Source organism: Cryptotermes secundus, unplaced genomic scaffold, assembly GCF_002891405.2.
Source record: "Cryptotermes secundus unplaced genomic scaffold, Csec_1.0 scaffold408, whole genome shotgun sequence".
NCBI classification, from domain to species: Eukaryota; Metazoa; Arthropoda; class Insecta; order Blattodea; family Kalotermitidae; genus Cryptotermes; species Cryptotermes secundus.
Window position 1 is genome coordinate 309,205 of NW_019724588.1, and position 24,322 is coordinate 333,526.

Sequence of the window (24,322 nt, forward strand, 5' to 3'; positions counted from 1 at the left end):
CTTCATTCGAAAAGAGCCTACACAGGGCTGGGCAAGACTTCGACCGCAAACCAATTTCGGGTGGACCGCCAATGCATGCGAGAACAGTAACACTTTTTGCCTACAATCCTTATTTTGAGAAAATGAAAGTAGGCTTACACGATCTCCATGCTGTCTGTGTGGCTGTGTTCCCCTCTTCGCCCCATAAACTTTTTAATGAATGAACAAGTCTTTACGAAATTTGGTATGTATATTATGGCACCTGATCCTATCTCAACGGTGTACTTCACAAATACCTCCCCTTAGTTTGTGTGTGTATATATGCATCCCCCCGTCATTGATAGGCAACGGCTAGGTAAAATCGTTAACCATTACAACGAATAAACACACCGAAGAACAGAAGAATTATTGGACGCATCGGTTTCTATGCGGTCCATGTCGTGTCAAGGAAATTAGGGATTAGTTCTTCGCAGAACTTCTTGTTATTATAATTTATAGAAGTTTCTGAACTTAATTTCTGGAACATAATGAAAGATTACCTGGAGCAAAGTCTCAAGAAAGGGCCCTTCTACTTAACACTTCTCTTCAGTTCTACTTCGGGCTGTGTGAGTGAATCTGTGTTCTCGATGGTGACTATCATCAATTCAAAATATGGGTCTGCCTCACGGCAGGTTACGTGGACTCGTGTTTGACGTTAGTTAGAAATTACATACTGAAATTCACTAAATTAGTGGATTCGATGCGGTAAGTGCCTCCGTCCTCTGAATTAAACATTTTCTTCCAGGTGATTCATATCTTTATATTCTTATTAATACAGAATCCTTCTTTGAAAATATGTTCGTATTCCTAAAAGTTCACATTAGTACAATTTTGTATTACGTACAAGTCGATGTAAAGTCTGAAACAACAACTATTATTTGAACTTCAGGTTGCACTTAAACTGTTAAATCTTTGTTCTTATATTTTATTTAGAAAATCAACATTAGACAAAACACAAAAGAGGACCGCAGAATTTTTAACAATTTGGAAGTAACATCTGCCGTGCAAATGTCCGCTCTGGTGTGGTATCGATTATTACAAGTTCAAGCAAATTAAACTGCAATTTGACGAAGAAATTATCTGAATCATAGAAACATGCTAGATTTTGATGGCTGCAGATTCAAAGCAAAACGAAGAAGACGCAAGACCTGACAATAGAATTTTCAGAGACAACGAAACGGCGAGAGGAAAGTTGAAGATAACTTTCAGATACAACAAAAATGGGGGTAAATATCTGAAAGAAAAAATAAATGAGCTTGAAATAGTATTGAAAACACTGTTAATAAATATGAAACTCAGGCCGCGCCATGGCTCAAGCGGTTAGTCGCTGGCTTCCCACCGCGGTGGCCCGGATTCTATCCTGGGTTTGGTCAAGTGGGATTTGTGGTGGACAAAGTGGCGCTGGGGAGGGTTTTCTCCGAGTACTTCGGTTTCCCCTGCCAATCATCATTCCACCAAATTCTCCATCATCATAATCACCGGGGCAGGTACAATAGGCCAAGCAGTGGCCGCCTTGCCGAGTGGACCCACTTGGACTGAGCGAATAAAAAAAAAAAGAATTAAAAAAATATGAAACTCAGCTTTCCTGTTCCCATGTTCTCTCCCAAATGTAAAAGGCTGTATATTAACTAATAATGGCAAACAAGTGGTATCTGATGTGAGATCTGACTGTTAATTTATTTCGTTATTAAAATATATTAAGTTGGTTATTTAACAACGCTGTCAGTAGCGGTACTATATCGATGGCAGGATAATTAATGGATTTGGAGTAGCTGGCGGAATGAAAACTGGCGGGGGAAACCGAAGTAGTTGGAGAGCACCTACCCCAGTGCCACTTTTTCCATCACAAATCCCGTATGACCCGCCCTGGGACCGGACCCTGGCCACCGCCTCACTGCTTAAGTCATGCCTATTTTGTTAGACTAATGTAACTAAATGTCGGTCACGGTAGCCGAGCGGTCTAAGGCATGTACTGTCTCCGCTCGCTTGGAAACCGGGATCGTGGGTTCGAATCCTACTCAGGGCATGGATGTTTAGTTTGTGTGTGTACGTTTTTCTGTGTTTGTATACAGGTAGAGGCCTTGCGACGAGCTGATCACCCGCCCAAGGAGTCCTACCGAATGTGTAAGAGCTAGAAAAACGAACGGAGAAGTTCATGGAGGTAGGCCTTGGCCCACTGGGGCTGTAGTGCCAAGGAAAAAAAATGAAACTAAATGCCAACTCAGGACATTCTGACAGGTTGATGAGTTTCATAAATCACCACTGTATTCCTAAGTTTCGTCCATGGTAGAGGAATAAAATTTAAGTTGCTATATCTGACTGGATTATAATTTGGCCTTATTCGACGTCTGTCCCCGAAAATAAGCCTCTACATACCCTTGTAGTCCCCCCCCCACACACACACACACACACACACAAACGCGCACGCCTGCGCTTCAACTTACTCACTACATCGCAGCCCTACTTCTGAAAATAAACAAGTGATTGCATTGATATCTCGCCTGTGAGGCGACCGCTATGTGCCATAGAAGGCCGGATGAGCATTGCCTGGGACTTTTTCTGACATACTCGTACATTTTTTCCTAAGGATGAATCCTGTTGTGTTAAATATATAAAATTCTTCATAAAAATCCGCCACAACACAACAACAAAACAGTTGATGTTTAACAGTATTTTGCTACATATTTCGGCTTTTTAGAAAGACATCATCAGGCAAATACACAATTAACGCGTTTTTAAGCTATTGAATTTAGTGCAGTGTTGCATTTTCGACAATATATCATAATATAAAACATAAAATACAATAAAAGATAAAGATTTTAAAAGAGATGAGTTACATAATTAAATTATAATTAAGAACTATACATATAATAGGTCCTATTAAGGTAGGTTGTTGCAATCGTAATATTATGTCATAGTGTTTTTCGTTGTGCCGTGACGGATTTAAAGAAAGAAATTTATATACTCGTACAATTAATTTTCCTGGGGAGTAAAGCGCGGCCGGTGCGTAAGGCTGACAACCTTACCGCCATCTTTGAGCCGATTGTCTAGATAATGTGGGACCCTCAACGTCTCACAACCCTACGGGCCTTCACAGCCTGGTACAGTGACAGCTTTACTTTTACTTTTAAAATTCTTTTTTCAAAATAAAAATAAAAGATCCCTGGCTCGTACTTTTGTCGCTGTCGTTGCTCTTTCTCGTTACGTAACTTCTCGCACAACATATGCTTACGCGCCGAAGGATATGCTTTGGATTTATTGGCCATATGTAGTGCGACTGCACTGACCCAGGTACCTTCTGTGACGTCTGGAACGACATGCAAAAACTACCTTACTCAAGTAAGAAACCACCATTTCCGTAGACGGTGATTCGTTTATAAATCTATGTCATGAAATGTACATGTATAGATAGACTTTGTAGCAGTGTCCTCTCCAGAAATGAAATGGTAAATGAGCTACTGTTCTGAGTTTGCTGTATTTGTAGCACAGCGCCGTCTAAAGTTGCCAGCCGTCCGTCAATTATTGGTAACATCTATAGTGCAGATTTCACTTTACATAACAAAACTCAGAATGCTGAATACTATCAATTACTCTCAGGACGACACACAGGGAGGATTCTCGTGGATCGCGTACTGTGAGTTCTTCATGAGAATGTCTAGCTTCATAGAGCTGAGCCCTTCTTGAGAAGCCGCCAATTGTGCAGCTACTCAAGAACTTCCCAACAATTTATGCAGCCCAAAGATTCATTACCAGGACCCGGATTTTGATGACATAAAAATATCTGAAAAATGATCTATAAAATGACCAAAAAATATTTTAAAAGTGACCTAAAAATTTTAAAAAATGACCTAAAACTAATTTCTAAATTTTCTTATTTGCATATTGAAAAAAAAATTCTTCATTGTTGTCCTTTGAAATAAAGCAGCGTCTCCTTGCATTTTAAAATTTATGTTTTTATGATACCGAGATTTCGCTTGAAATAATTGACCCTCTGCACCTGTGGGGCGACAGCCTTTAGAAAGACGTGCGACTTAGAATATTTATCTTCCTGGATATAGTGCCTCATTATAACAACAATGAGAATATCACAACATTTCGTTTACAGTCCAATTTCTTGATTTTATGACACCCGGACATCTCTTTGAACCTACCCCTCTGCATTTCTGAGGCATCAAGTCTATGAGTTTAAGACATAGCGGTGGCTTAGAAAGCGGCGCGGGACAGTAACGGCATCTCTGGCGGCTTAGAAAGAAAAATAATGTGCCCTCTCACAAACAAATCTATTATATTTAGCGACAGAGGCTAGAGATACAAAACAAAATTTACTTGAAGAACATAGATTTCTACCTCACGAATCAAATATCTTCAGTTTGATCAATGAATGTCAATTATTAAAAAACGTGAAAGATAACCAAATTGACGTAAAACGTGAAAAAATGACGAAAAATGACGTAAAAACTTGTTAAAATGACCTAAAACTTAAAACATACAAAACATGACAAAAAAATGTACAATAAAATTCACATTTTTATAACCAGAGGTTCATAATCGGGGCTTTGGTACTTAAAAGCAAGGTTTGCTACATAAAGAAAAAAAATGACATGTCATCAAAATCCGGGCCCTGTTCATTACCGTGTTCACAAGAACATTCCACTCGTCCCTATCCTGAGCCAGATCAATCCAGTCCACATCACGTCATTCTATCTCCTATCTCTCTAAGATCATACGAATATCTGTAATATCTAATTATAATTATAATATCAATAATGGCCACACATTTTCTTATTACCTCGATGTTCGATTCGCGGACTTTATAATATGCCAGCGAACAGCCCGCTTGAGACATCAAGATGTAAACTGAATGATCGTATGAAATAGATATTGCAGCAGCAGGGTGTGAGTTTGTGAATTGGATTAATCTGGCACAGAACAGGGACAAGCGACGGATTCTTGTCGAATATAGACGAGTTATACTATACAGCAGTGAAACTTGGAGACTCACGGGAAAATGGCATCCACACTGATGAACTGGGAATGAAAAATTTTAAGGAAGATTTCCAAACTACTGGAATTACAAAATACATATAAGTCACCTGATATTGTGACTGAAATCAGCATTAGAGATTGGAATGGTTGGGCACGTCATCAGAACGGAAGATAGATGCTCAACGCTAAACCGGAGGGCAGATGTGGAGTTGGAAGTCCCAGGTTGAAATAGTCAGATGACGTAGAGGCTGACATGAAAAATGTACATATAAAAACATGGAGACAAAAAGCTCAAGACAAAAAAAAAAGTGCGGTAATTATAAGGGAGGCTAAAGCCTAACTAAAATGTCCGTAAAGTCAGAGGAAGAAGGAGACAAGTCCTTTTGAATACGGCAATTCCACAAGAGGCGGAGAGTTACTTGGTTATATGAGTGGCTACCAGCTTCTCAAGAAGGACTCGAGAGTTATTGCAAGAAATTTTTCTTCTTCTGAACTACCTGGGCAAATGTGAGACGCGGATCCGCGCATCGTGTGACGGGTTTGAATTGCGACAAGGCTCCCGTCTCACTCAGAGAAAACTGCAAATCTTTCTTGCTAGCATTATTGGCACAGTGACTGTCAAGCAGATGTCTCTTAGGAGGATACTTACTTACTCCTGGAGCTGAGCCCTTCTGGAGGAGCCGCCAATTCTGCAGCTACTCAAGAACTTCCCAGCATTTTATGGAACCCGAAGGTTTATTACCGTGTTCACAAGAGCCCTCCACTGGTCCCTATTTCGAGCCAGATCAATCCAGTCAATAGCATCCAATCCTGTCTCTCAAAGATCCATTTTAATATTGTCCACCCACCTACGCCTTGGTTTTCTCTGTGGTCTATTTCCTTCTGGCGTTCCCACCAATATCCTATACACATTTCTCGTCTCTCCCATTCGTACTGCATGCCCTGCCCACCTCATTCTCCTTGACTTGATCATTCTAATTATACTTGGAGAAGATTACAAGTTATGAAGCTCCTCATTATGCAGTTTTCTCCAACCTCCTGTCACTTCATCTCTCTTCGGTCCAAATATTCTCCTCAGCACCCTGTTCTCAAACACTCTCAGTGTATGTTCCTCCCTTAATGTCAGAGACCAAGTTTCACACCCATACAGAACCACAGGTAGTAAAATGGAAATTCTTCTGAACGTGAATATGCATGGTTTCATTAAAGACAGCAAAGTCATGCCTAGGAGTATCATGCTAAGCATGTTATTGCATTAACAGAGAAACTGATCACTCTTTCTTCGAAGCGTTTCACGAGGAATAACCATGATGGGACATTAACTTTGACGTCATTATGTCATAATTGAGGGGATTTTCACTGAACCAATTGTACTCGTACTGAAAGGTTGTGAAGTTCATCCGAGAAAATTATCATATACATAATATTTTACATCCCTTATAATAATTCCAAGTTGTATTGACTAGCCGGTCACGGTAGCCGAGCGGTCTAAGGCATGCACTGTCTTCGCTCGCTCGGAAACCGGGATCGTGGGTTCGAATCCCACTCAGGGCATGGATGTTTGTGTGCGTTTTTCTGTGTTTGTCTACAGGTAGAGGCCTTGCGACGAGCTGATCACTCGCCCAAGGAGTCCTACCGAATGTGTAAGATCTAGTAAACCGAAGTGAAACGGAGAGTTTCATGATAGAGGTAGGCCTAGGCCCAAATTGGGGCTGTAGCGCCACAGGAAGGAAATTGAGTGACTATAGACGGGGTCTGGATTGGTGACTCGATTTACTACCTTCTTATATAAAAATGATTCGTGACTACACATTACAGGCTACCGACACACACGGACTAGTGTCCTCAGTCCACTGCAATCTCCACTAGCCGTTTCTTGGAAACGGACTCTAACACAAACTATAACAGTCTCACTAAATTTCACGCTCCAAATATCACAGGTACAGCCTTCTCTTCAGAGCCGGGCTTTCAACTGAGCACTCTTTGGGGTTAAAAAAATGTATGTTAGAAAAAGTCTTACATTGGTTTTCAGTTCGAATTCTCAGGACGAGAATTGTTTTCGTCTTCTGATATTTTATGTTCGACAGGTTTAATTACATCACAAGGAAGTTCTACAGAACAGTGTATGTTCCAGCAAGTTACGTACAACGACGCTCTTCTTAGTTTCTAAAAACAGATGTGTGGAGGTTCTTTGATAGGAAACCTGGATCTTATAATATATATGTATTTGGTTGATTTCTTTATCATGTAGGTATTTAAGATCCAAAATACACTTCATTCACAATTTTCAATTTTATTCAAAATATATTGATTTCGATCAATCAATTAATTACTTAGTCACACCTATGATAGGAGCAGGGATAGCATAGTCGGTATAGCGACTGGCTACGGACTGGACGACCGAGGGGTCGGAGTTCGAGCCCCGGTAGGGCCAAGAATTTCCTCTTCTCCACTTCGTCTAGCCCATCCCCGTGGTCCACCTAACCTCCTGTCCAATGTGTACCTGGGGCTTTTTCCCAGGGGGTAAAGCAGACGGGACATGAAGCTGACTACTCACCTCTAACTAGTGCCGAAGACAAGAAAATGTGAACCTTTACATCTACTCCCTCATATGCCTTCATGGCGTAGTGCTTAATTAGTTAAACACAGGGACTTAAACACGAGAATTTTGACAATACGAACTGTTTTATACGTCTTCTATCTCTGTCTTTTATTTGGTCTCAACCCCAGTTTCAACATTGCACACTACCCCTCAAGGTAAAAAGTAAAAAGGGTAAAGTTGTCCCTCTGCTCAATTGATTAAGCACTACTCTATTAAGGCGTATGGGGAAGTGGATATATAGATCCACGATACAAATTCCGTCCCAAGTGCAAACAATATATTATGTGTCCTTGATCTTGTTCCTCTATATAGCGGCACGCACACAGGAAGACTACACAGGATAACACCTATACAGTGTGGAAACAAGAACTAGCCGCTGCAGCACTTTAGACATAGGGCGAGTAACCCTAACAATTTTAAATTTAAAATTTAGAGAAAAATTTTAAAGGATTTTAAAATTAGAACTANTATATCATTTATCGTATGGAGTGCAACAGGATGCTTAAATATAATATATAGATCCACATTTTCTTGACGTCGGCACTAGTTGGAGGTGAGTGGTCAGCTTCACGCCCTGGATGCTTTATCCCCTGGGAAATAGCACCCGGTACCCATTCGAAAGGAGGTTTGGTAGACTCCAGAACCGGTCAGGACAGCATAGAGAAGAGAAAATTCTTGACTTTACCGGGACTCGAAATCCGACCCCTCGGCCGTCCGGCTCGTAGCCAGTCGCTATACCGACTATATAAGGCATGTCTGAGTACAAGGTGATAACCTGAACGCGTAAGNTATAAGGCATGTCTGCGTACAAGATGATAACCTGAACGCTAAGTCTAGTTCTGTCTCCTTCAATGCTCATATAATCACAGTGACAAATTATCAATAAATTAGCTGATATTTGCAGACGGGTACAAGACTTGCATAAATCTTGAAGCGTAAAATGAAGAAAATGCACCTTTTAACTGCCTCCGTAGTTATCGCGTTTATCTCATCATAAGCTACATGAATTTACTGCCGAGTTATTGACTTAAACGACTCAACCACTTTGGCGGAAAAGGGGAATGAGTCCAATTGATGGAGAAGGCGGACATATTCCTTTTGTATACCTTAAAAATCCAATCTTGTCAGCACCGAATTACGCAGAATTTATGAAGAGTGAAGAAGAGCAGTCCATTTTTACCCATTACTTGGGTCAAAAAGCGTTCTTTGAGAAGTTTCAGTAGTCACGGGCCCTGATTATCATTTAGTGCGGATTAAAATCTGTAGGTGATAGATCTAATCAATAACATTGATAATACACAACTAGTCACAGTCTACTCTTAATAAAGTCAGGTTATGTCGGAGAATTTCTAGACTACTTTCTTTACTTAAGGGAAGAACATAGGCTTATGAGATCACCATGTTATCTGAAGAATGATGTCTTCTGGGACGTGACGCCGTGTAGATCTTCTATGAACCGACGTTTCGGAGGAACATATAGCCTCCATCTTCAGGATAGAGGACTACAGCCACCTGCTCACAATGTTTCCTAGCTCGATGATTTTTCTACCCTGAAGATGGTGGCGATACGTTCCTCGGAAGCGTCGGTTCACACAAGATCTACAAGGCGCCACATCCCAGAAGACGGCATTGTTCATAATCGCCGCCATGAGAACCTCAAATCTTACACCACGTTATCTGATTGTCTATATGCATGTGTGTCTGTCCCAGCTTTGTTTTTGAGCAAAATTACCAATTTTCAAGATAATCTGAAAGGAATGTTACGTCATTAGAAGTCATGTGAATTTGTACTTTGCAAGATGCAAAAAATTTGAGGTTCACTGCTCCAATCCATAGAATCCGTTGTAATGTTTAAACATTATCTTAAAATACAATGCACGCTTATTTACGTACATCTTTGTGCTCAGAAAGAGATGCAGGCACTTCTGCACAGTAATTACACAAACTTCGGACAGTCTTTCAAAACCGAGCGATAAAAATATTTTCGCCACTTATATCAGCATAACCTTTAAACACTAAAGGTCTAGAATTATCTGTTGTTGTTTCTTTATTAGACGTATAAACATACAGCCTCGTTTTAGAGTGTGTTTAATGTGCATTTACAAATGGATTCCGATAACAGTTTGTACATTCGTCCTTCAAGCGATTAGCGTAGTTTCTGCTCCCTCAGAACAGTACGGCTACTACTAACACGCAAGAGGCACGCCGTAGCGTAGTTCGTTGAGGGACTATCCTACAAGCCGGAAGGTTGCGGGTTCAAGTCCCGATGAGGTCATCCTACCAGCCGCAATAGGCCCAGGGGTTTACTCAGCCTTTAACAGAAATGAGTACCAGGAATTAATTAAATAATTTTCCTGGGGAGTAAAGCGCGGCCGGCGCGTAAGGCTGACAACTTTACCGCCATCTTTGAGCTGATTGTCTAGAAAATGTGGGAGCCTCGACGTCTCACAACCCTATGGGGCTCCATGACTTGTTACAGGGATAGCTTTACTTTTTACTTACTACTAATTCGCGGGCGTAACTTATTACAAGTCTGTTCATTTGTTGGATAACCGACAGACTATCAGTGTGTTATCGAATACGCGGTGGCAAAGTCACATATATCCTGCTAGAACTGACAGGTTTCTAGTTTCCTTTGCAACCTTCATACTGAACATCATTTCCGTGACTTTGCCTTACGTAAACCATGGCTTCTGGATAAAACCGAAACTCTAGTCGTTATTGACGAAAGGTGGAAAACCACTTAAAGCTTAACTCGCATAAAATGAAAACAAAAAAAAAAACAAAAAAACAAAACAAAACAAAAAACTTGAATGTCCCAAGAAATCTCGCTGAAATGGTAATCATTCAGATCTGCATTCAGGAATTTATATACAATATATATAATAGGCCTACGTATTTAGACACACCATCACACATAACCTTGAACACAATCATTACAAAAAAATCTCTGATGATCTCCTGGCACAAACAATTGTTTGTCACGTGTGCTTAGGTTACTTCTGTTTTGTGTGCATTATTATAGTCAGAATAATGACCGAGACAAAGCATGTAGCGGCGAGTCAACTGCAATCTTGGACTTCGATTCAGTAGCCATCACGCAATGACGTCAACATGGCAGTCCTCCAATAACAAAAATATACGGACCAAATGCTACAGGCGTTAGGATATATTTGGGAACTCAGCATGAATATGGGATTAAAGAAACACTGAGACATCGTGTTTATTCCGCAAGCAGCCTTTCTACTTAACGTTAGTGACGGACGTGTTATAAACTGCGGACTGTTGTCCAGGTAAGAAAACGAATTTGTTCTTAGCAACAATCTTTTACATAAGGAATGTTACTGACAGTATATGAATACAAAACTGCAGAACAGGTCTGACATAAATACTGCATAGATCATTTCACGTTCCAAGTCACTCGTCCTTTAACCCTTTAAAGCTCAGAGGTTGTAAGTGTATAAGCACAACCTACTTTAGCACAATAGAGTTCTAACTTCTGCCCGCAGAACGTATTTGTATGTGTCCTATAGTCCTTAAAATAAGCAGCGATTGTTTCCCTAACCAGCAGTAACCGGTTCATTTCTGTAGCGTAGACGCAATGTGATTCCGGTGAGTGAAGAAATTAGGGTATTTCTAATATTATGTGGAAGAAATTTACTCTATAAGGAATTAACATATCCGTGCGCAATATTTTTGAAAGGTTTAGAAACTTCATGTTAGTATTTTACCAGGGACAAAAATGATTAAAATACATGGCTATCAAACAATATTCACTATCTGTCTATGGCTCTACAGCCTTTGTAAACCTTGGCCGCTTTTTCAGTTTCTTAATCTACACACAGTCAGTAGGACTCCTCGGATGGGGCACAAGCCCGTCGCAAGGCCACTACCTATACATAGAACATAGAAAAACGCACGAAGACATCCATGACTCGAATGGGATTCGAACCCACGATTCCCGTGTTCGAGCGGGCGAAGACGGTTCATGCCTTAGCGGGCCCATACACGTTCGAGTCTGGCTCGCGAGTCCGACTCGGCTCGGGTTTCAATGAGCCAAACTCGTCCATGTGTGGTGAAATTAATCCGAGCCCGGATCCTCGCCGAGCCGGACTCGCGAGCCAGACTCGTACGTGTATGGGTCCCTTAATTCAAGCTCAGATACTGGCAATGTAACAAGAAGGAGGAATAATACGTGTTCTATTCAGTAAGTAAAAAGCAAGTAAAGTAAAGCTATTCCTATACCAGGCTATGAAGGCTCATAGGGTTCTGAGATGTCTAGACAATCGGCTCAAAGATGGCGGTAAGGTTGTCAGCCTTACGCGCCGGCCGCGCTTTACTCCCAAGAAAATTATTTAATTAATTCCTGGTACTCATTTCTGTTAGAGGCTGAGTCAACCCCAGGGCTATAGTACGGTTGGAAGGATTAGGTAAATTGAAAAAAAATCCAATGCCTAATCGGGACTTGAACCCGCGACCTTCCGGCTTGTACCATAGCCCCTCAACCAACTACGCTACCGCGTGCCCCTTGTATCCAGTAACTCTTGACATTATGCATTAAACCCTACCTGCTTATCAGTCATCACACTGCGTATTGCGGAACAGATATACACCCAGAATACACTCATTCTCAACTGGACAATCTTCGGCTTATCTCTTATTGTAGAAGATGGGTGCGATGAACTACGAACTTCACAAGTAAAATGAATGAATATGTAGGATAAGGCAGTTCATTTTTTGTTAATTTAATGCCGTTTTGCGAAAGGGTGGGACTAGGCACAGTGTTCTGCAAGTCTGCCTTCCTACCAGAGTATTGCACAAAACAATACTAAGGCACGATAAGGGCGCGCCATAGCTCATGCGGTTAGTCGCTGGCTTCATACCAAGGCGGCCTGAGTTCGATCCCGGGTCTGGTCAAGTGGGATTTGTGGTGGACAAAGTGACGCTGGGGCGGATTTTCTCCGAGTACTTCGGTTTCCCCTAGCAATCTTCATTCCACCAAATTCTCCATCATCATAATCACCCAGGGGCAGGCTACAATAGGCCAATCAGTGACCACCGTGCCGAATGGACCCAGTTGGACTCCACCCACCACTAAGCGAATTAGAAAAAAATGGGCACGATAAGCTCCATTCGGGAGGTGGAAGCTATTTGCCATTTTCTAGACAATTGGCTCATAGATGGCGGCAAGATTGTGAGCCCTACGCGCCGGCCGCCCTTTACCCCCATGAAACAGTACTATAATAGACCTGTCTCTGTGGTACTTTAAAGTCAAGTTGTCCCTGTGCTTAATTAATTAAACACAACGCCACGAAAACATATGGGGTAGTTGATGTATAGATCCACGTATTCCTGACCTCATCACTAGTTGGATGTAAGTGGCCAGCTTCACACCTCGGCCGCTTTAAAGAGCCCCGGCACCCATTCGATGGGAGACTGGGTGAGCCCCAGAGCCGGGCTAGACGACGCAGAGAGAAAAATCTTACCCTTACCGGGACTCGAACTCAGACCCCTCAGCCGTATCATAGAATGAGTAAATTCCTGCAACAGACTGCATGGTTGAGACAGAACTGAAAGTTTAAATAGATGTTTTTCAACTGTACCTTTATAATGACTGACACACACGTAAATTCTGTGGCAACATTCGTTTTGATAAGGGGCCAGGTCATGTGAGATTTGTGGTAGCCAAAGTGGAACTGGAGCAGGGTTCCTCCGAGTACTTCAGTTTCCCCTTCCAATTCTCATTGCGTCAACTGCCTCACATCCATTAATCATTCTATACCAACGCTACATAGTCTCGATATAAACAGCGTCGTTAAATAACCGACTTAGAGAACTTCCGAAGCACAATAGACCACTGTAGGTCGCGGTGCAAGGGTCGAGAAGTCTTACCCCTCATACATTCGCAGAGAACTTCCAATTCCAGAAGCGTGCTTCTTATAAAATCACAAGTTCAATGTAAATGCATGTAGTGCATATTCTGTGAGTCCCAAAGTTCAAATGCTCCAATTATATCTTAGCAAACATGTAAGTTGAGGCAAGGGTTAACGCAGTACTTCTGTGTATAATGTTCAGATATTGAAATGCTCTATTTGCGACTATGATTTCCTTCACGAATTCATAGGCTTACACTTGGAATATAGTATGACGTATTCTAACCAGTTTTCCCAAATAACCAGTTCGCTTTATAGATGTATTCTCAACTCGCGGTCTGCGGGTAGTTTGGTAATATTCAACAATAATCCTGTACAGTGAAAAATTGTTAACCCATAGATTAAATATTTTGAATTGGGTTCGACTCCCAATCAAGGCATGGATGTCTCTGTGCTTTTATTCTGTTTTTGTGTTGTCCTGTGTGTAGGTATCGGCCTTGCGACGGTCTGATCCCTCGTATAAGGAGTCCTACCGATTTTGTATAGGATTAAGGACTGAAAAAGCGGCCAAGGTCAAATAAAGACTGCAGAGCTCTAGACAGAAATATGACGATCACCAGAGGACCGACTGAAGAAAAGTACAGCATTGAAATGCTGCGAAAATGAACTGGTAATTTGCATAGATCAGAATCCGTCCCGTTGTCTACATGCAATAAAAATTTCTGACTTGTGACTTGTACTTCAAATAATGTACAACATGATTTTGTTTGTCTATACGTACCTGAGTTGGAAGAAAAAACATGTTATACTGTATAATCACATTCTACATATATTCCTAGTTTAATCTTTAAATAGGTATTATGCATTTGTATACTGTGTGCATTTGCTGATGAAAGAATTCTTTATAACGCATAAATGACCTCCGATTACCAAAGGTTATCTTACGTAACGCCGTCCCAGTCATCGTACTCGGCGTGAGACCAGAATTCGAACCAGATGAAAGACAGACGCCTTTTATGCGGGGGAACAGAAATGTTATATGTGTTTGTTTTATTTTGATCTTTAATTGTATTTCCTCCGCTTGATTTTGAGTTACCGCTGTCTTAGCCCGCTTGATGGTCTCATTACAAAGCAAAAAAAAAAAGACTCCTTGGTTTTAGTCCGCAAGCGAACTATATCGAGATTAACTGCCGTGGGGATTCGCTGCGCTGACCACGCGACACTTTCTATCCGCTAAAGTTGGCACTAACTTCGCTGAGAAACGGCGGTCGCTCGGTCGGTCGGTCTCATTACAACGTTTATTTATTCGTTTATTCAAGTAATTTTCTTTGTTGCCTACTTAAAGACGATGTCAGTAGCTCAGGTTATGTTAACACCGATTTGTGGAATTGTGATAAAGAACTGGAGAGGATATGGAATTTGCCTGGAGGAAATAAGGAAAAACAAAAGAAATGAGTCATGATAGCCGGTCTCTGCATGGAGATTTTAATCCGGGGCAAATGACAATATCTTGTATTCAAGAGTACGAACGATACAGCTCCAAGAAAATGCCAGTTTCTTTAGAGCTTCCCATTTTCATTACTTCATGACATCTTCTGTCTTATCAAAATTGTGTTTTTCACGGCTACTATTTGTCGTTCTAGCGAATGGCAAGAAAATTTAGTAACTTTATAGCTCCCAGAAGAAGCATACATCCAGAGTGAGAAATGAAAACAAGTTCAGCGTTGCGACAAGCCTGTGACGCGGCCCGCTGACTCAAACAAGTGACCACGGACAAAGCACATGCTGCTTCCCGCTTTCGAGTGAAGAGGGGAAATATAGTCACCATGTGCGCACTGCGCCAAGGAGCAAGTCTGAAGAGGTCGCAGCACGCAAATTTTCAAACGCTTTGCTCTGTTGCATGCCCACGGGCTTGCTTGTTCATTTATTGCAGATGCAATCCCACTGTTGAAAAAAATCGGCTTCAGCAAAATAATAATGTTTTATTGCACTACATGGTGTAGACAATCCAGCGTGTTAGAACATCACATGCTCATTCCATGCGTGAAATATACCACTCAAAATCTACTCCCACCCTTACCCGGGACAGATGCAACATGCTGGACAAATTCAAAAGATCTGTTTTCACTCTGAAGTCATTTTGACTATATGTGGGAAAATATTTCATTATAAGAGGCCATGAGAATATCACGTGATGTGAGGAAAAACGCCTGGAATGTCTTGGAGACTTTGGGAGTCGCCTGATGTAACAAAACAACCCATGACTAACGCCTTCCTTTTATACGATCATACTCACCAGTCTCGTGCCACTAATCACAAGATAAATTAATATTTTGTACCCAGCTTATATTTACAATTTATACAATGCTATCCAGCAGAAATACGAGCTTACTTACTTACTTACTCATGGAGCTGAGCCCTTCTGGAGGAGCCGCCAATTCTGCAGCTACTCAAGAATTTATCAGCATTTTATGAAACCCGAAGGTTCATTACCGTGTTCACAAGAGCCCTCCACTGGTCCCTATCCTGAGCCAGATCTATCCAATCCATACCATCCCATCCTATCTCTCTAAGATCCATTCTAATATTGTCCACCCACCTACGCCTTGGTCTTCTCTGTGGTCTCTTTCCTTCTGACTTTCCCACAAATATCCTATACGCATTCCTCGTGTCCCCCATTCGTGCTACATGCCCTGCTCCTCATTATGCAGTTTTCTCCAACCTCCTGTCACTTCATCCCTCTTCGGTCCAAATATTCTCCTCAGCACCCTGTTCTCAAACACCCTCAGTCTATGTTCCTCCCTTAATGTCAGAGACAAAGTTTCACAGAACCACAAGCAAAATTATAGTTTTGTATATTCTAATTTTTATGTTTTTGGACAGGAGACGAGAAGACAAAAGGTTTTGGACTGAATGATAGTAAGCATTACCCGAGTTCAATCGCCTCTTAATTTCCTCCTGAATCAGGTTTCGATCTGTTATCGTTGTTCCCCAAATATCTGAACTGTGCCACATTTTCAAAACACCTGTTTCCTATCTTTATATCATGATTTTGCCCTGCATTTTGGTGACGAGACAGTAACATATACTTAGTTTTCTAGCAGAAATACGAGCTACGAAGAGAAATGTTCTGGAATTTCGATATAAACCGCGGCCAGCGTCAATAAACGAAGAAACTACCTTTAAAAACTTGGGACTCGGAACAGATTTTAACCAATTAATTGATTTTAACAAGAAATTAAATAATTTACAATACGTGTGTAATGCGGTTAAAGGAGCGCTAGTTGATTGATCAACAGCAGACACTGTAGATTTTACAGCGTAATGGCTGCAGCCACAGGGCCTTATGCACCAGAGAGCTGGACCCTAATCAAATAATATGAACGCCGAAGTGAGGCAGCTGAAGTTATTAAAGGCCCCTGGGGTTTACAGGGGGACAGACTTTGACAGAAAACAAAAGCAGTCAGACAAGAACCAAATATATTTAACAACCAAGGCAAAAAGTTGAATATTAAACGAAATGGTTCCTTCAGCCAGACGACTGCCTTGCTATAATTAGAGGCAGATCTACAGGGTGATTCATATAGAACCGGCCCGACGAAATGAGCTGTAATATAAAATATACCATACAGATATTAAAGTAATTTACACATATCTTATATTGGATTGTGTGCCGTGTTCAGAGCAGGTGTTGAAAGTGCCCGCCGTTTTCAAGTAAACGTTAGAAACACTCGCTGTTCAACAGTGTACTCCATGACTGTTGCCTGCCCACTGCAGACACGTTTCGGCATTGTCCTTGACCTTGCAGCATAAGGGCTGTCACTTGCCGGATCATGCGCACACCATTCGACTCAGCACGGCCCACGGATTATTATGTCGTAATTGTGAGTGGTTATATGCATCACCTGCGGAATTATTTGCATATTCATCGGGCCGGTTCTATACGATTCACTCTGTATTTTATTTTGTATGCCTTTAATTGAAAATCTGAGGTAACGCATGGCCATTCTAAGCTTTCCCATAACCTGTCAAAGATACAAATATGGGAGTCCAGCAGTTTGGGAAATGGTGTGAATGTGAACAAAAACAAAACCGGCTGCTTTGAAGAGAACGAAAATGTGATGATACATTTCTGTGAATTATCTTTGACTAGTCCAGATTCTGCCTAATAAGTACATTCTCCCAACGTAACCTGAAAATTTCGTTTCATCGCCACATAAAAATTGTTAAATATTTGTTCGAAATAAAATATTCATTTCTTTGTATGATATATCCCCATAAAAATTCAGTATGAAAAATGCCGTCTTCGGGAATGTGACACCGTGCAGATCTTGTGTGAACCGAAATTTCGGAGGAATGTATCGCTTCCATCTTCAGGGTAGAAAAATCCGCGGGCGAGTAATCAGCGTGATCAGGTGGCTGCAGACAGCTTAGTAACACGATTTATGCCACCGCCCTTTGGTTGGTTTACATTAAAAAATATGTGACGTGAACATAATTTGCATATGTGTTGAAGACCTTGATGCATATAAAATTGTAGGACCTTACAGCCAATTGCCCTAGTGCGGCTCGTACCTCGTAAGTTAATAGAGCTATTATGTTGGAATTATGTATGAAAAGTAATAAAAAACTGTAGAGGCGAAATGCTAACAAGCGCACGAGATTCCACGAATCTCAATGGAATCCGTCACTTCCTTAAAAATTATTACAGGAGACACTAACAAACATGATAATAATGTAAATCTCTCTTTCCTCGTAAATAAGGAACATGGACTACAACACAGCCGATCACAGTGGCCGTCCTGTCTGGCGCATGAAATATTTTCGCTCCCTCGAACACTGGGATCGTGGGTTCGACTCCCACTCAAGGAGTGTTTGTGTATATTCCGCGTTTGTGTGTAAGTAGCGGCTATGGGACGGGTTGATCCCCCGTCAAATGAGTCCTACCGACTGTCTAAGATTAAGAAACTGAAGTGAAACGAAGTGTTTTACTGATGCCCTATGCTCCAAGTGGGAGCAACAGGAATAAAGATACAAGGCAGAAGAATATATCACATAATTTCTATAAGTACGAACTGGAAGTAGTCTAGAACAGGAATATCAGACTTTTGTCCGACTGATAATTCGTGAGTCATATTTATTCTACATGTCGAATCTGGAGACTAGGAGTAGCATGGGTCTAAGTACCTCCCCAGGAGAAAAGAAACCCGCCCCCCTAAACTAAAAACGATTCAACTTTCTCAAAGCTTCATCACAATTACAGAAAACAAAACAGATCCGTGGCCTGTAGTCCGCAAGCGAACTATACCGGCCAAGCGACGGCCGCTTTCGGCGAAGTTAATGCCAACTTTTGCGGGTAGAGGGTGTCCCGGACACATAGTGCGGCTGGAAGGATTAGGTCATTTGAAAAATCCAATTTCCCCATCCGGAACCAAACCCGCGACCTTCATGTTTGCAGCATAGTGCCTCAGCCGCCTACGCTACAGGCTAACAGAAGCGCGTAGACCTGAAGATAAGTAGAATGTGCCTTCTTTCCTTTTTTAAAAATAAAAAAGATTCGTAACCTTAGAATAAACAGCTCTATATAATACTTCTAGTTTCTGATTATTGTATCTGATATTCCTAACACGGACCTAATATAACAGCAAAGTGGAACAGCAGGCCTTCTCAATAATAATATAAAGATCAGAGCGGTATGACCTGTTGAAATTTATTAAGTCAGAAGTAACAGTAGTTGAAACTACAGAAATTACTGCGTCGACTTCTGGAAAGTGTGAGTGCCTCACAGAATAAACTGCGTGAACATCTGGGGAAAATATCACGTGACAATCACGGCATGAACACACAAACGCAAGAGGATAGTTTTGAAAATAAAAGTGCATTTTCACAAAAAGTGCACTTAAGGCAAGATACGTGCTGCAACTGGCACACAGATGTAGATGCAAAAAATAAAACGTGGTATCAGTGACAGGGTCCACATGTGGCTATCGAATAAGCTTCCATTTAAACGGGCCTGGGTTCTAGACTCAGATGAATCTTCGCTACGCCAGAACTTCTTGAGATTTTCCCGTTTCTTATGTCATTCTTCTCACAATTCCCTCGATGTAGGCAGTTTAAGAAGTCCCGTTATAATGTATAATAAATATATGTAAGTTGTTATTGCATGGTTGATAAATAATGCTTGAACTAAATGTTCAAACAGTATTTAACCATGATGCGTTAGTTGTCTATTAGCGATGCTACATCGACTGGAGTTTTTATTTATCGTATAACGATATAACAAAAGGATTGCGCATGGCGAACTTGAAATACTGGGTAGAAAATTGTCGTGATCTATTTTAAAAGTATTGGTGGGTTTAGAGGCTTTTAAATAGCACTATTTTAAGATCACGCCCCTAGAAGAACTGAGGAAATTCAAGACAAACCTCAGTGGGCTATCTTATTCACGTCGGAATTCAAACCGAATGTAAGTCAAACGCGTTACCACTCATGAGTAAGGCTGGGCTTGTCTTTCAGTTAACTGAACTTTTGTTGACCATTTCAAACATGAACTTCGCCTAAACAATATTTACAAGTCCAATTCTCACTTTACAGGAAACACAATGTGTTTCCTTTACACATCGGTCGGAGAGTTCAGTTTCGGGAAATAGCCTCTGTTTATTCTGTGATTCACAAGAAACAAATATACTCTGTTGTTGAAGTGCAGAGTTCATTGTGGTGAAGCAAGTGGTGCATATAGTGACCACTCTCCAATCAAGGCTTAATTTACCTTTTTTTTTTTCAAAATACTTGGGGAATGTACTCTCGCTTCTTTGCTCAGATTAGGTTAAAAGAAAAATTCTGAGTGTATCAGCAAGTCCATGTTGGGAATTTGAATGTGTAGAGTGGCGCTATTTGTACATAACACATCACAAACATTATGTGTACCTCGAGTCCGAATAAAAAAAATTATCCCTGTAATAGGCCGTGGAGGCCCACAGGGTTGTGAGACGTCGACGCTTCCAAATTTTCTCTCGACAATCGGCTCACAGATGGCGGTAAAGTTGTAAAGCCCTACGCTCCGGCCGCCCTTTACTCCCAAAGAAAATTCCTGGTACTTATTTCTCTTAGAAGCTGAGTCGAACCCAGAGCAATAATGCGGCTGGAAGGATTAGGTCGATTGAAAAAATCCACCTCATCGGGACTCGAAACCGTGACTTCCCGTATTATAACATAAGTGCCTTAACCAACAACGCTATCGCTTGCCCCTTACCCTGAGTCCAAACATTATTCCATTTTACATAATCACTGTAATTGATAAAAACGCTGTAAACTGCTTAAAGAATAAATACTGAGACCTCACGAAGAGAATAAATTTAAAGCGAGAAGCAACAATTATCTTCAGGAGAAATCTTAATATTTTATTGAATCATAAACAGAATACTTATCAGTCTTCCAATAAATCATACACGTCACTCTAAAACGGGGTAAATTATGGAATGATTAACCCATAGGCACCTCGTAGGTACAATGGACAATAGAAGCGGCCTTTGTCAGTGTGTCACGCAGCAGTCTCTCAAACACGCCAAACATGCTTTCATCGACTGCTGCCATGGCTCCTGGAAGTGCTTCTTTAGGTATCTCTTAAGGAAAAATCCTATTTTAGTTAGACCCAGCGACCAACGAGGCCATGCAATGGGCCCTCCATATTCAAACCACCTTGCTTTATATGTCGTGTTTAATCACTGCCTGAAGGTCTTCATAACACGCCGTAGTTCCGTCGTACTAAATCCACAACTTCTACCTCACTGCCCGAAGCATATAAAGGGCCATAGATCGCTTCTGTGGTCTAGTGGTCAGAGTTCCTGGCTACAGATCCAGAGGTCCAGGGTTCGATTCCCGGGTGCTACAAGATTTTGTGAAAAGTAGTGGGTCTGGAAGGGGATCCACTCAGCCTCGTGGGGATAATTGAGGAGCTATTTCAAGGAAATTAACAGCCGTGGGGATTCGTTGCGCTGACCACGCGACACCCTCTATCCGATAAAGTTGGCACTAACTTCGTCGACAAGCGGCAGTCGCTCGGTCGGTATAGTTCGCTTGCGGACTAAAACTACAAAGTTTATTTGTAGTAGTTTAGAAAGAACAGTCTACAGAAAATCACTATATCGTTTAGCAATTAGCCTGTTAGCGAGATGGAGAACTAGGGCACGACAAGGAATCTGGCAACTGCAATGCAACCGCAGTTTCCGAGAACTGTTGTCAGCCTGAGTTGAACATATGTTACTGAATGGAGCATCGCAAATTGAGGAAACGACAGAGCAACTCTCGGAAAGACTGAGAAACTCAAATCCCAGGCAACAGAACATGCCAGTCTTCTAACACTTGCGTTTCTGCGTGGTTTCCTGGTGTCAGTTGTTTTATAACGCGCTTCAGTGATTCAATTATTTCTTGAGATGGCATGAAAGGCTGATGAAGCTGCCAATTTTCTTTTTGTGCAGTTAACTGAGCAATAGCCTGGTATATATAACAAAGGCCACCCAGACTATGCTATGCAGGACAACATAGATTTGGCTTGGGAAATAATACGCAGCACTATGCGGTCAGTGAACAAGCATAATTATATCTCAACCACACCGCCTTATCGCTCTACGAGTCTGCTTGGCACTGGAGAAGCCAGAGAAAGTACGTACCTTCTGGATGTGCTCTTGTGAGTCAGCATTTCGTGGTTTCTTCAGCGCCTCCAAATCCATATTTATATAGTACTTTATAGTCGCCTCACCCACAACATTGTCTCCAGCACCTAAATGAACAGAGGAGATTGTGTAGAAAAGTAAACAACGTTAAAGAACCCTGTTTTGCAAAACACCTTGAATACACACACACAGATGCAATGCGCAAACAGTCTACACAGACAATGGATGCAAAAACCTGTTTACTCCATTAGCTGAATTATATTGTTAGGATACGTAAGAACCATAATTTAAATGCAAGTAAAGTAAATATGCTGGTCACGGTAGCCGAGCGGTCTAACGCATGAACTGTCTTCTCTCGCTCTGAAGCCGGGATCGTGGCTTCGAATCCCACACAAAGTAATGATGTTTGGTATGTGTATGCGTTTATTCTGTGTTTGTGTTGTCCTGTGTTTAAGTAGAGGCCTTGTGACGAGCTGATCACCCGTCCAAGGAAACCTACCGTCTGTAAAAATGATCAATGAAACCGAGAAATCAGTCCTATGCTCCTACGTGGCAGCAAGAAGGGGAAAATATAAATCTGATAGAAAATTGTCTGAAACAGCAAATAAGATATTTCCATGACCAGTTCCTAGGTATCGTCTCTACAGTCATGAAGACTGTACGCAAACAATCGCGAATTTTTAATGTAAAAAATATATAAATAAAAAACAATGGCATTAACATCTCTGCCTATGAATGCAATATAACAGAAGAGTCAAAATATTTATGTTGTATATACCTGTAGGATATATAAATGTAGAACTTTCCAGAAGAAAGCTGGAGAGTCCATTCTGAGATGGAACAGGGCACAAGCTCGCCTTTAGATTGGCAATGAAATGTACGTGTTGTAGTTCTATGAGAACTGCATACTTTCATGTCTGTATTACAGAAATAATATTTATCGGGATCTCCGAATTTAATTACCAGCTACATCATCTGAGGATGTTGAAACAAAAAGGATAACAAATATCACTGACTCATCATCTTATCATCAAACCCGAAATTTCGTGAAGGCCACACTAATATTTGACTGCGGATGTCTGTAACAAGAGTCCAATGAAGAGAATTATGTAGCAAAAAATGTTTACTTCGTTTGTCTGAAACAGTTTTAACTGCAGTCGGTAATTACTGAAATATATTTCCAAATAGTTCTTAAAAGTGACAATTAAAAAACATTTAATTAACTAACTCCATGGAGTAGAATATTTTCTGAGAAGTGAATAATCACTTCACCAGCCAGCAAATTCCCTCCTCTTCAGTAACTCGAAGAAACATTACAGAGCTCAAAACAGCCCGACATCGAACACTGTCTTCATTCAGATGAATGCAGTTCCCACTCTCACACCCAATTTCTTTAATATTTATTTTAATATTATCTTCCAAAATTGTGTCTTCTATTCAGTAGTTGCGAGAAAGTTGGTTTGCGTATATCCTATGCGTTTACAAATGTCTCGCCCACTCTATGCCCATAAATCCGATGGCCCTCATGAGTTTCGTGACGAAGACAAATTACAAATATTCTAATTAATGTACCCAGTTCTCTCCATCTAACCTAGCGAAATGGTCCAAGTGAAAACGCTTCCCATTTGTATTCGCTAGCTGTCCGGTTCGAATATCTGCCAGGTCAATGATTATCCTAACTGATGATTTTTTCGTCTTTCATCAATGTACCAGAGCACTGCGGGATAATACCTTAATCAGGCTGTAACCACTTCCTTTTCAGTCCATTCAAGTGCACCGAATACGATAAACCAGTAATTCTATTCCACGCTAAATAACTTCTGCAGCTGATACATATTTAAGTAACCTACGATCCCATCAATTCCTCTGACGTCCAGATATTCTCAACACATTCTTCTCATAAGTCATTTAGATTGACACTATCAGCATATGTTCCGTTGATAAACTTGCAGTTCAAAATGTCGCCAGTCTTATTTTACAACGAATGATGATTAGTGTTACAAGCGAACATACTGCTGTCGCTTGGAATCTAACAGACATGCAGAACTCTGCATGCGTCTTCGCAGTGATTGAGTGTAATCGTGAATCATAATGAAGACGAAAATGGAATAACGTTCGTGGAAGAGCCGTGGTCACTGAAGCCCCACCCACATCCATAGCTAGTGTTAAAC

The 24,322-nt window shown here is 41.1% G+C and overlaps 1 protein-coding gene across 2 annotated transcripts in view; it reads right to left on the bottom strand.

Annotated features, from left to right (window-relative positions):
* The window catches only part of LOC111862345 (synaptic vesicle glycoprotein 2C), a 45,486-nt gene extending 21,518 nt beyond the window's left edge, over positions 1–23,968 (bottom strand). The window contains exons 1-2 of one of the 2 annotated variants that reach the window (XM_023847654.2): positions 23,883–23,968; positions 22,149–22,258 (exon numbers count right to left, since the gene is read on the bottom strand). The gene's annotated coding sequence lies outside the window, so the exon portion shown is untranslated. Of the gene's footprint in view, positions 1–9,499; positions 9,548–22,148; positions 22,259–23,882 lie in introns of those variants that run through there. The other variant, XM_023847655.2, reaches the window with a different exon arrangement.
* Between the last annotated feature and the right edge of the window lie 354 nt (positions 23,969–24,322).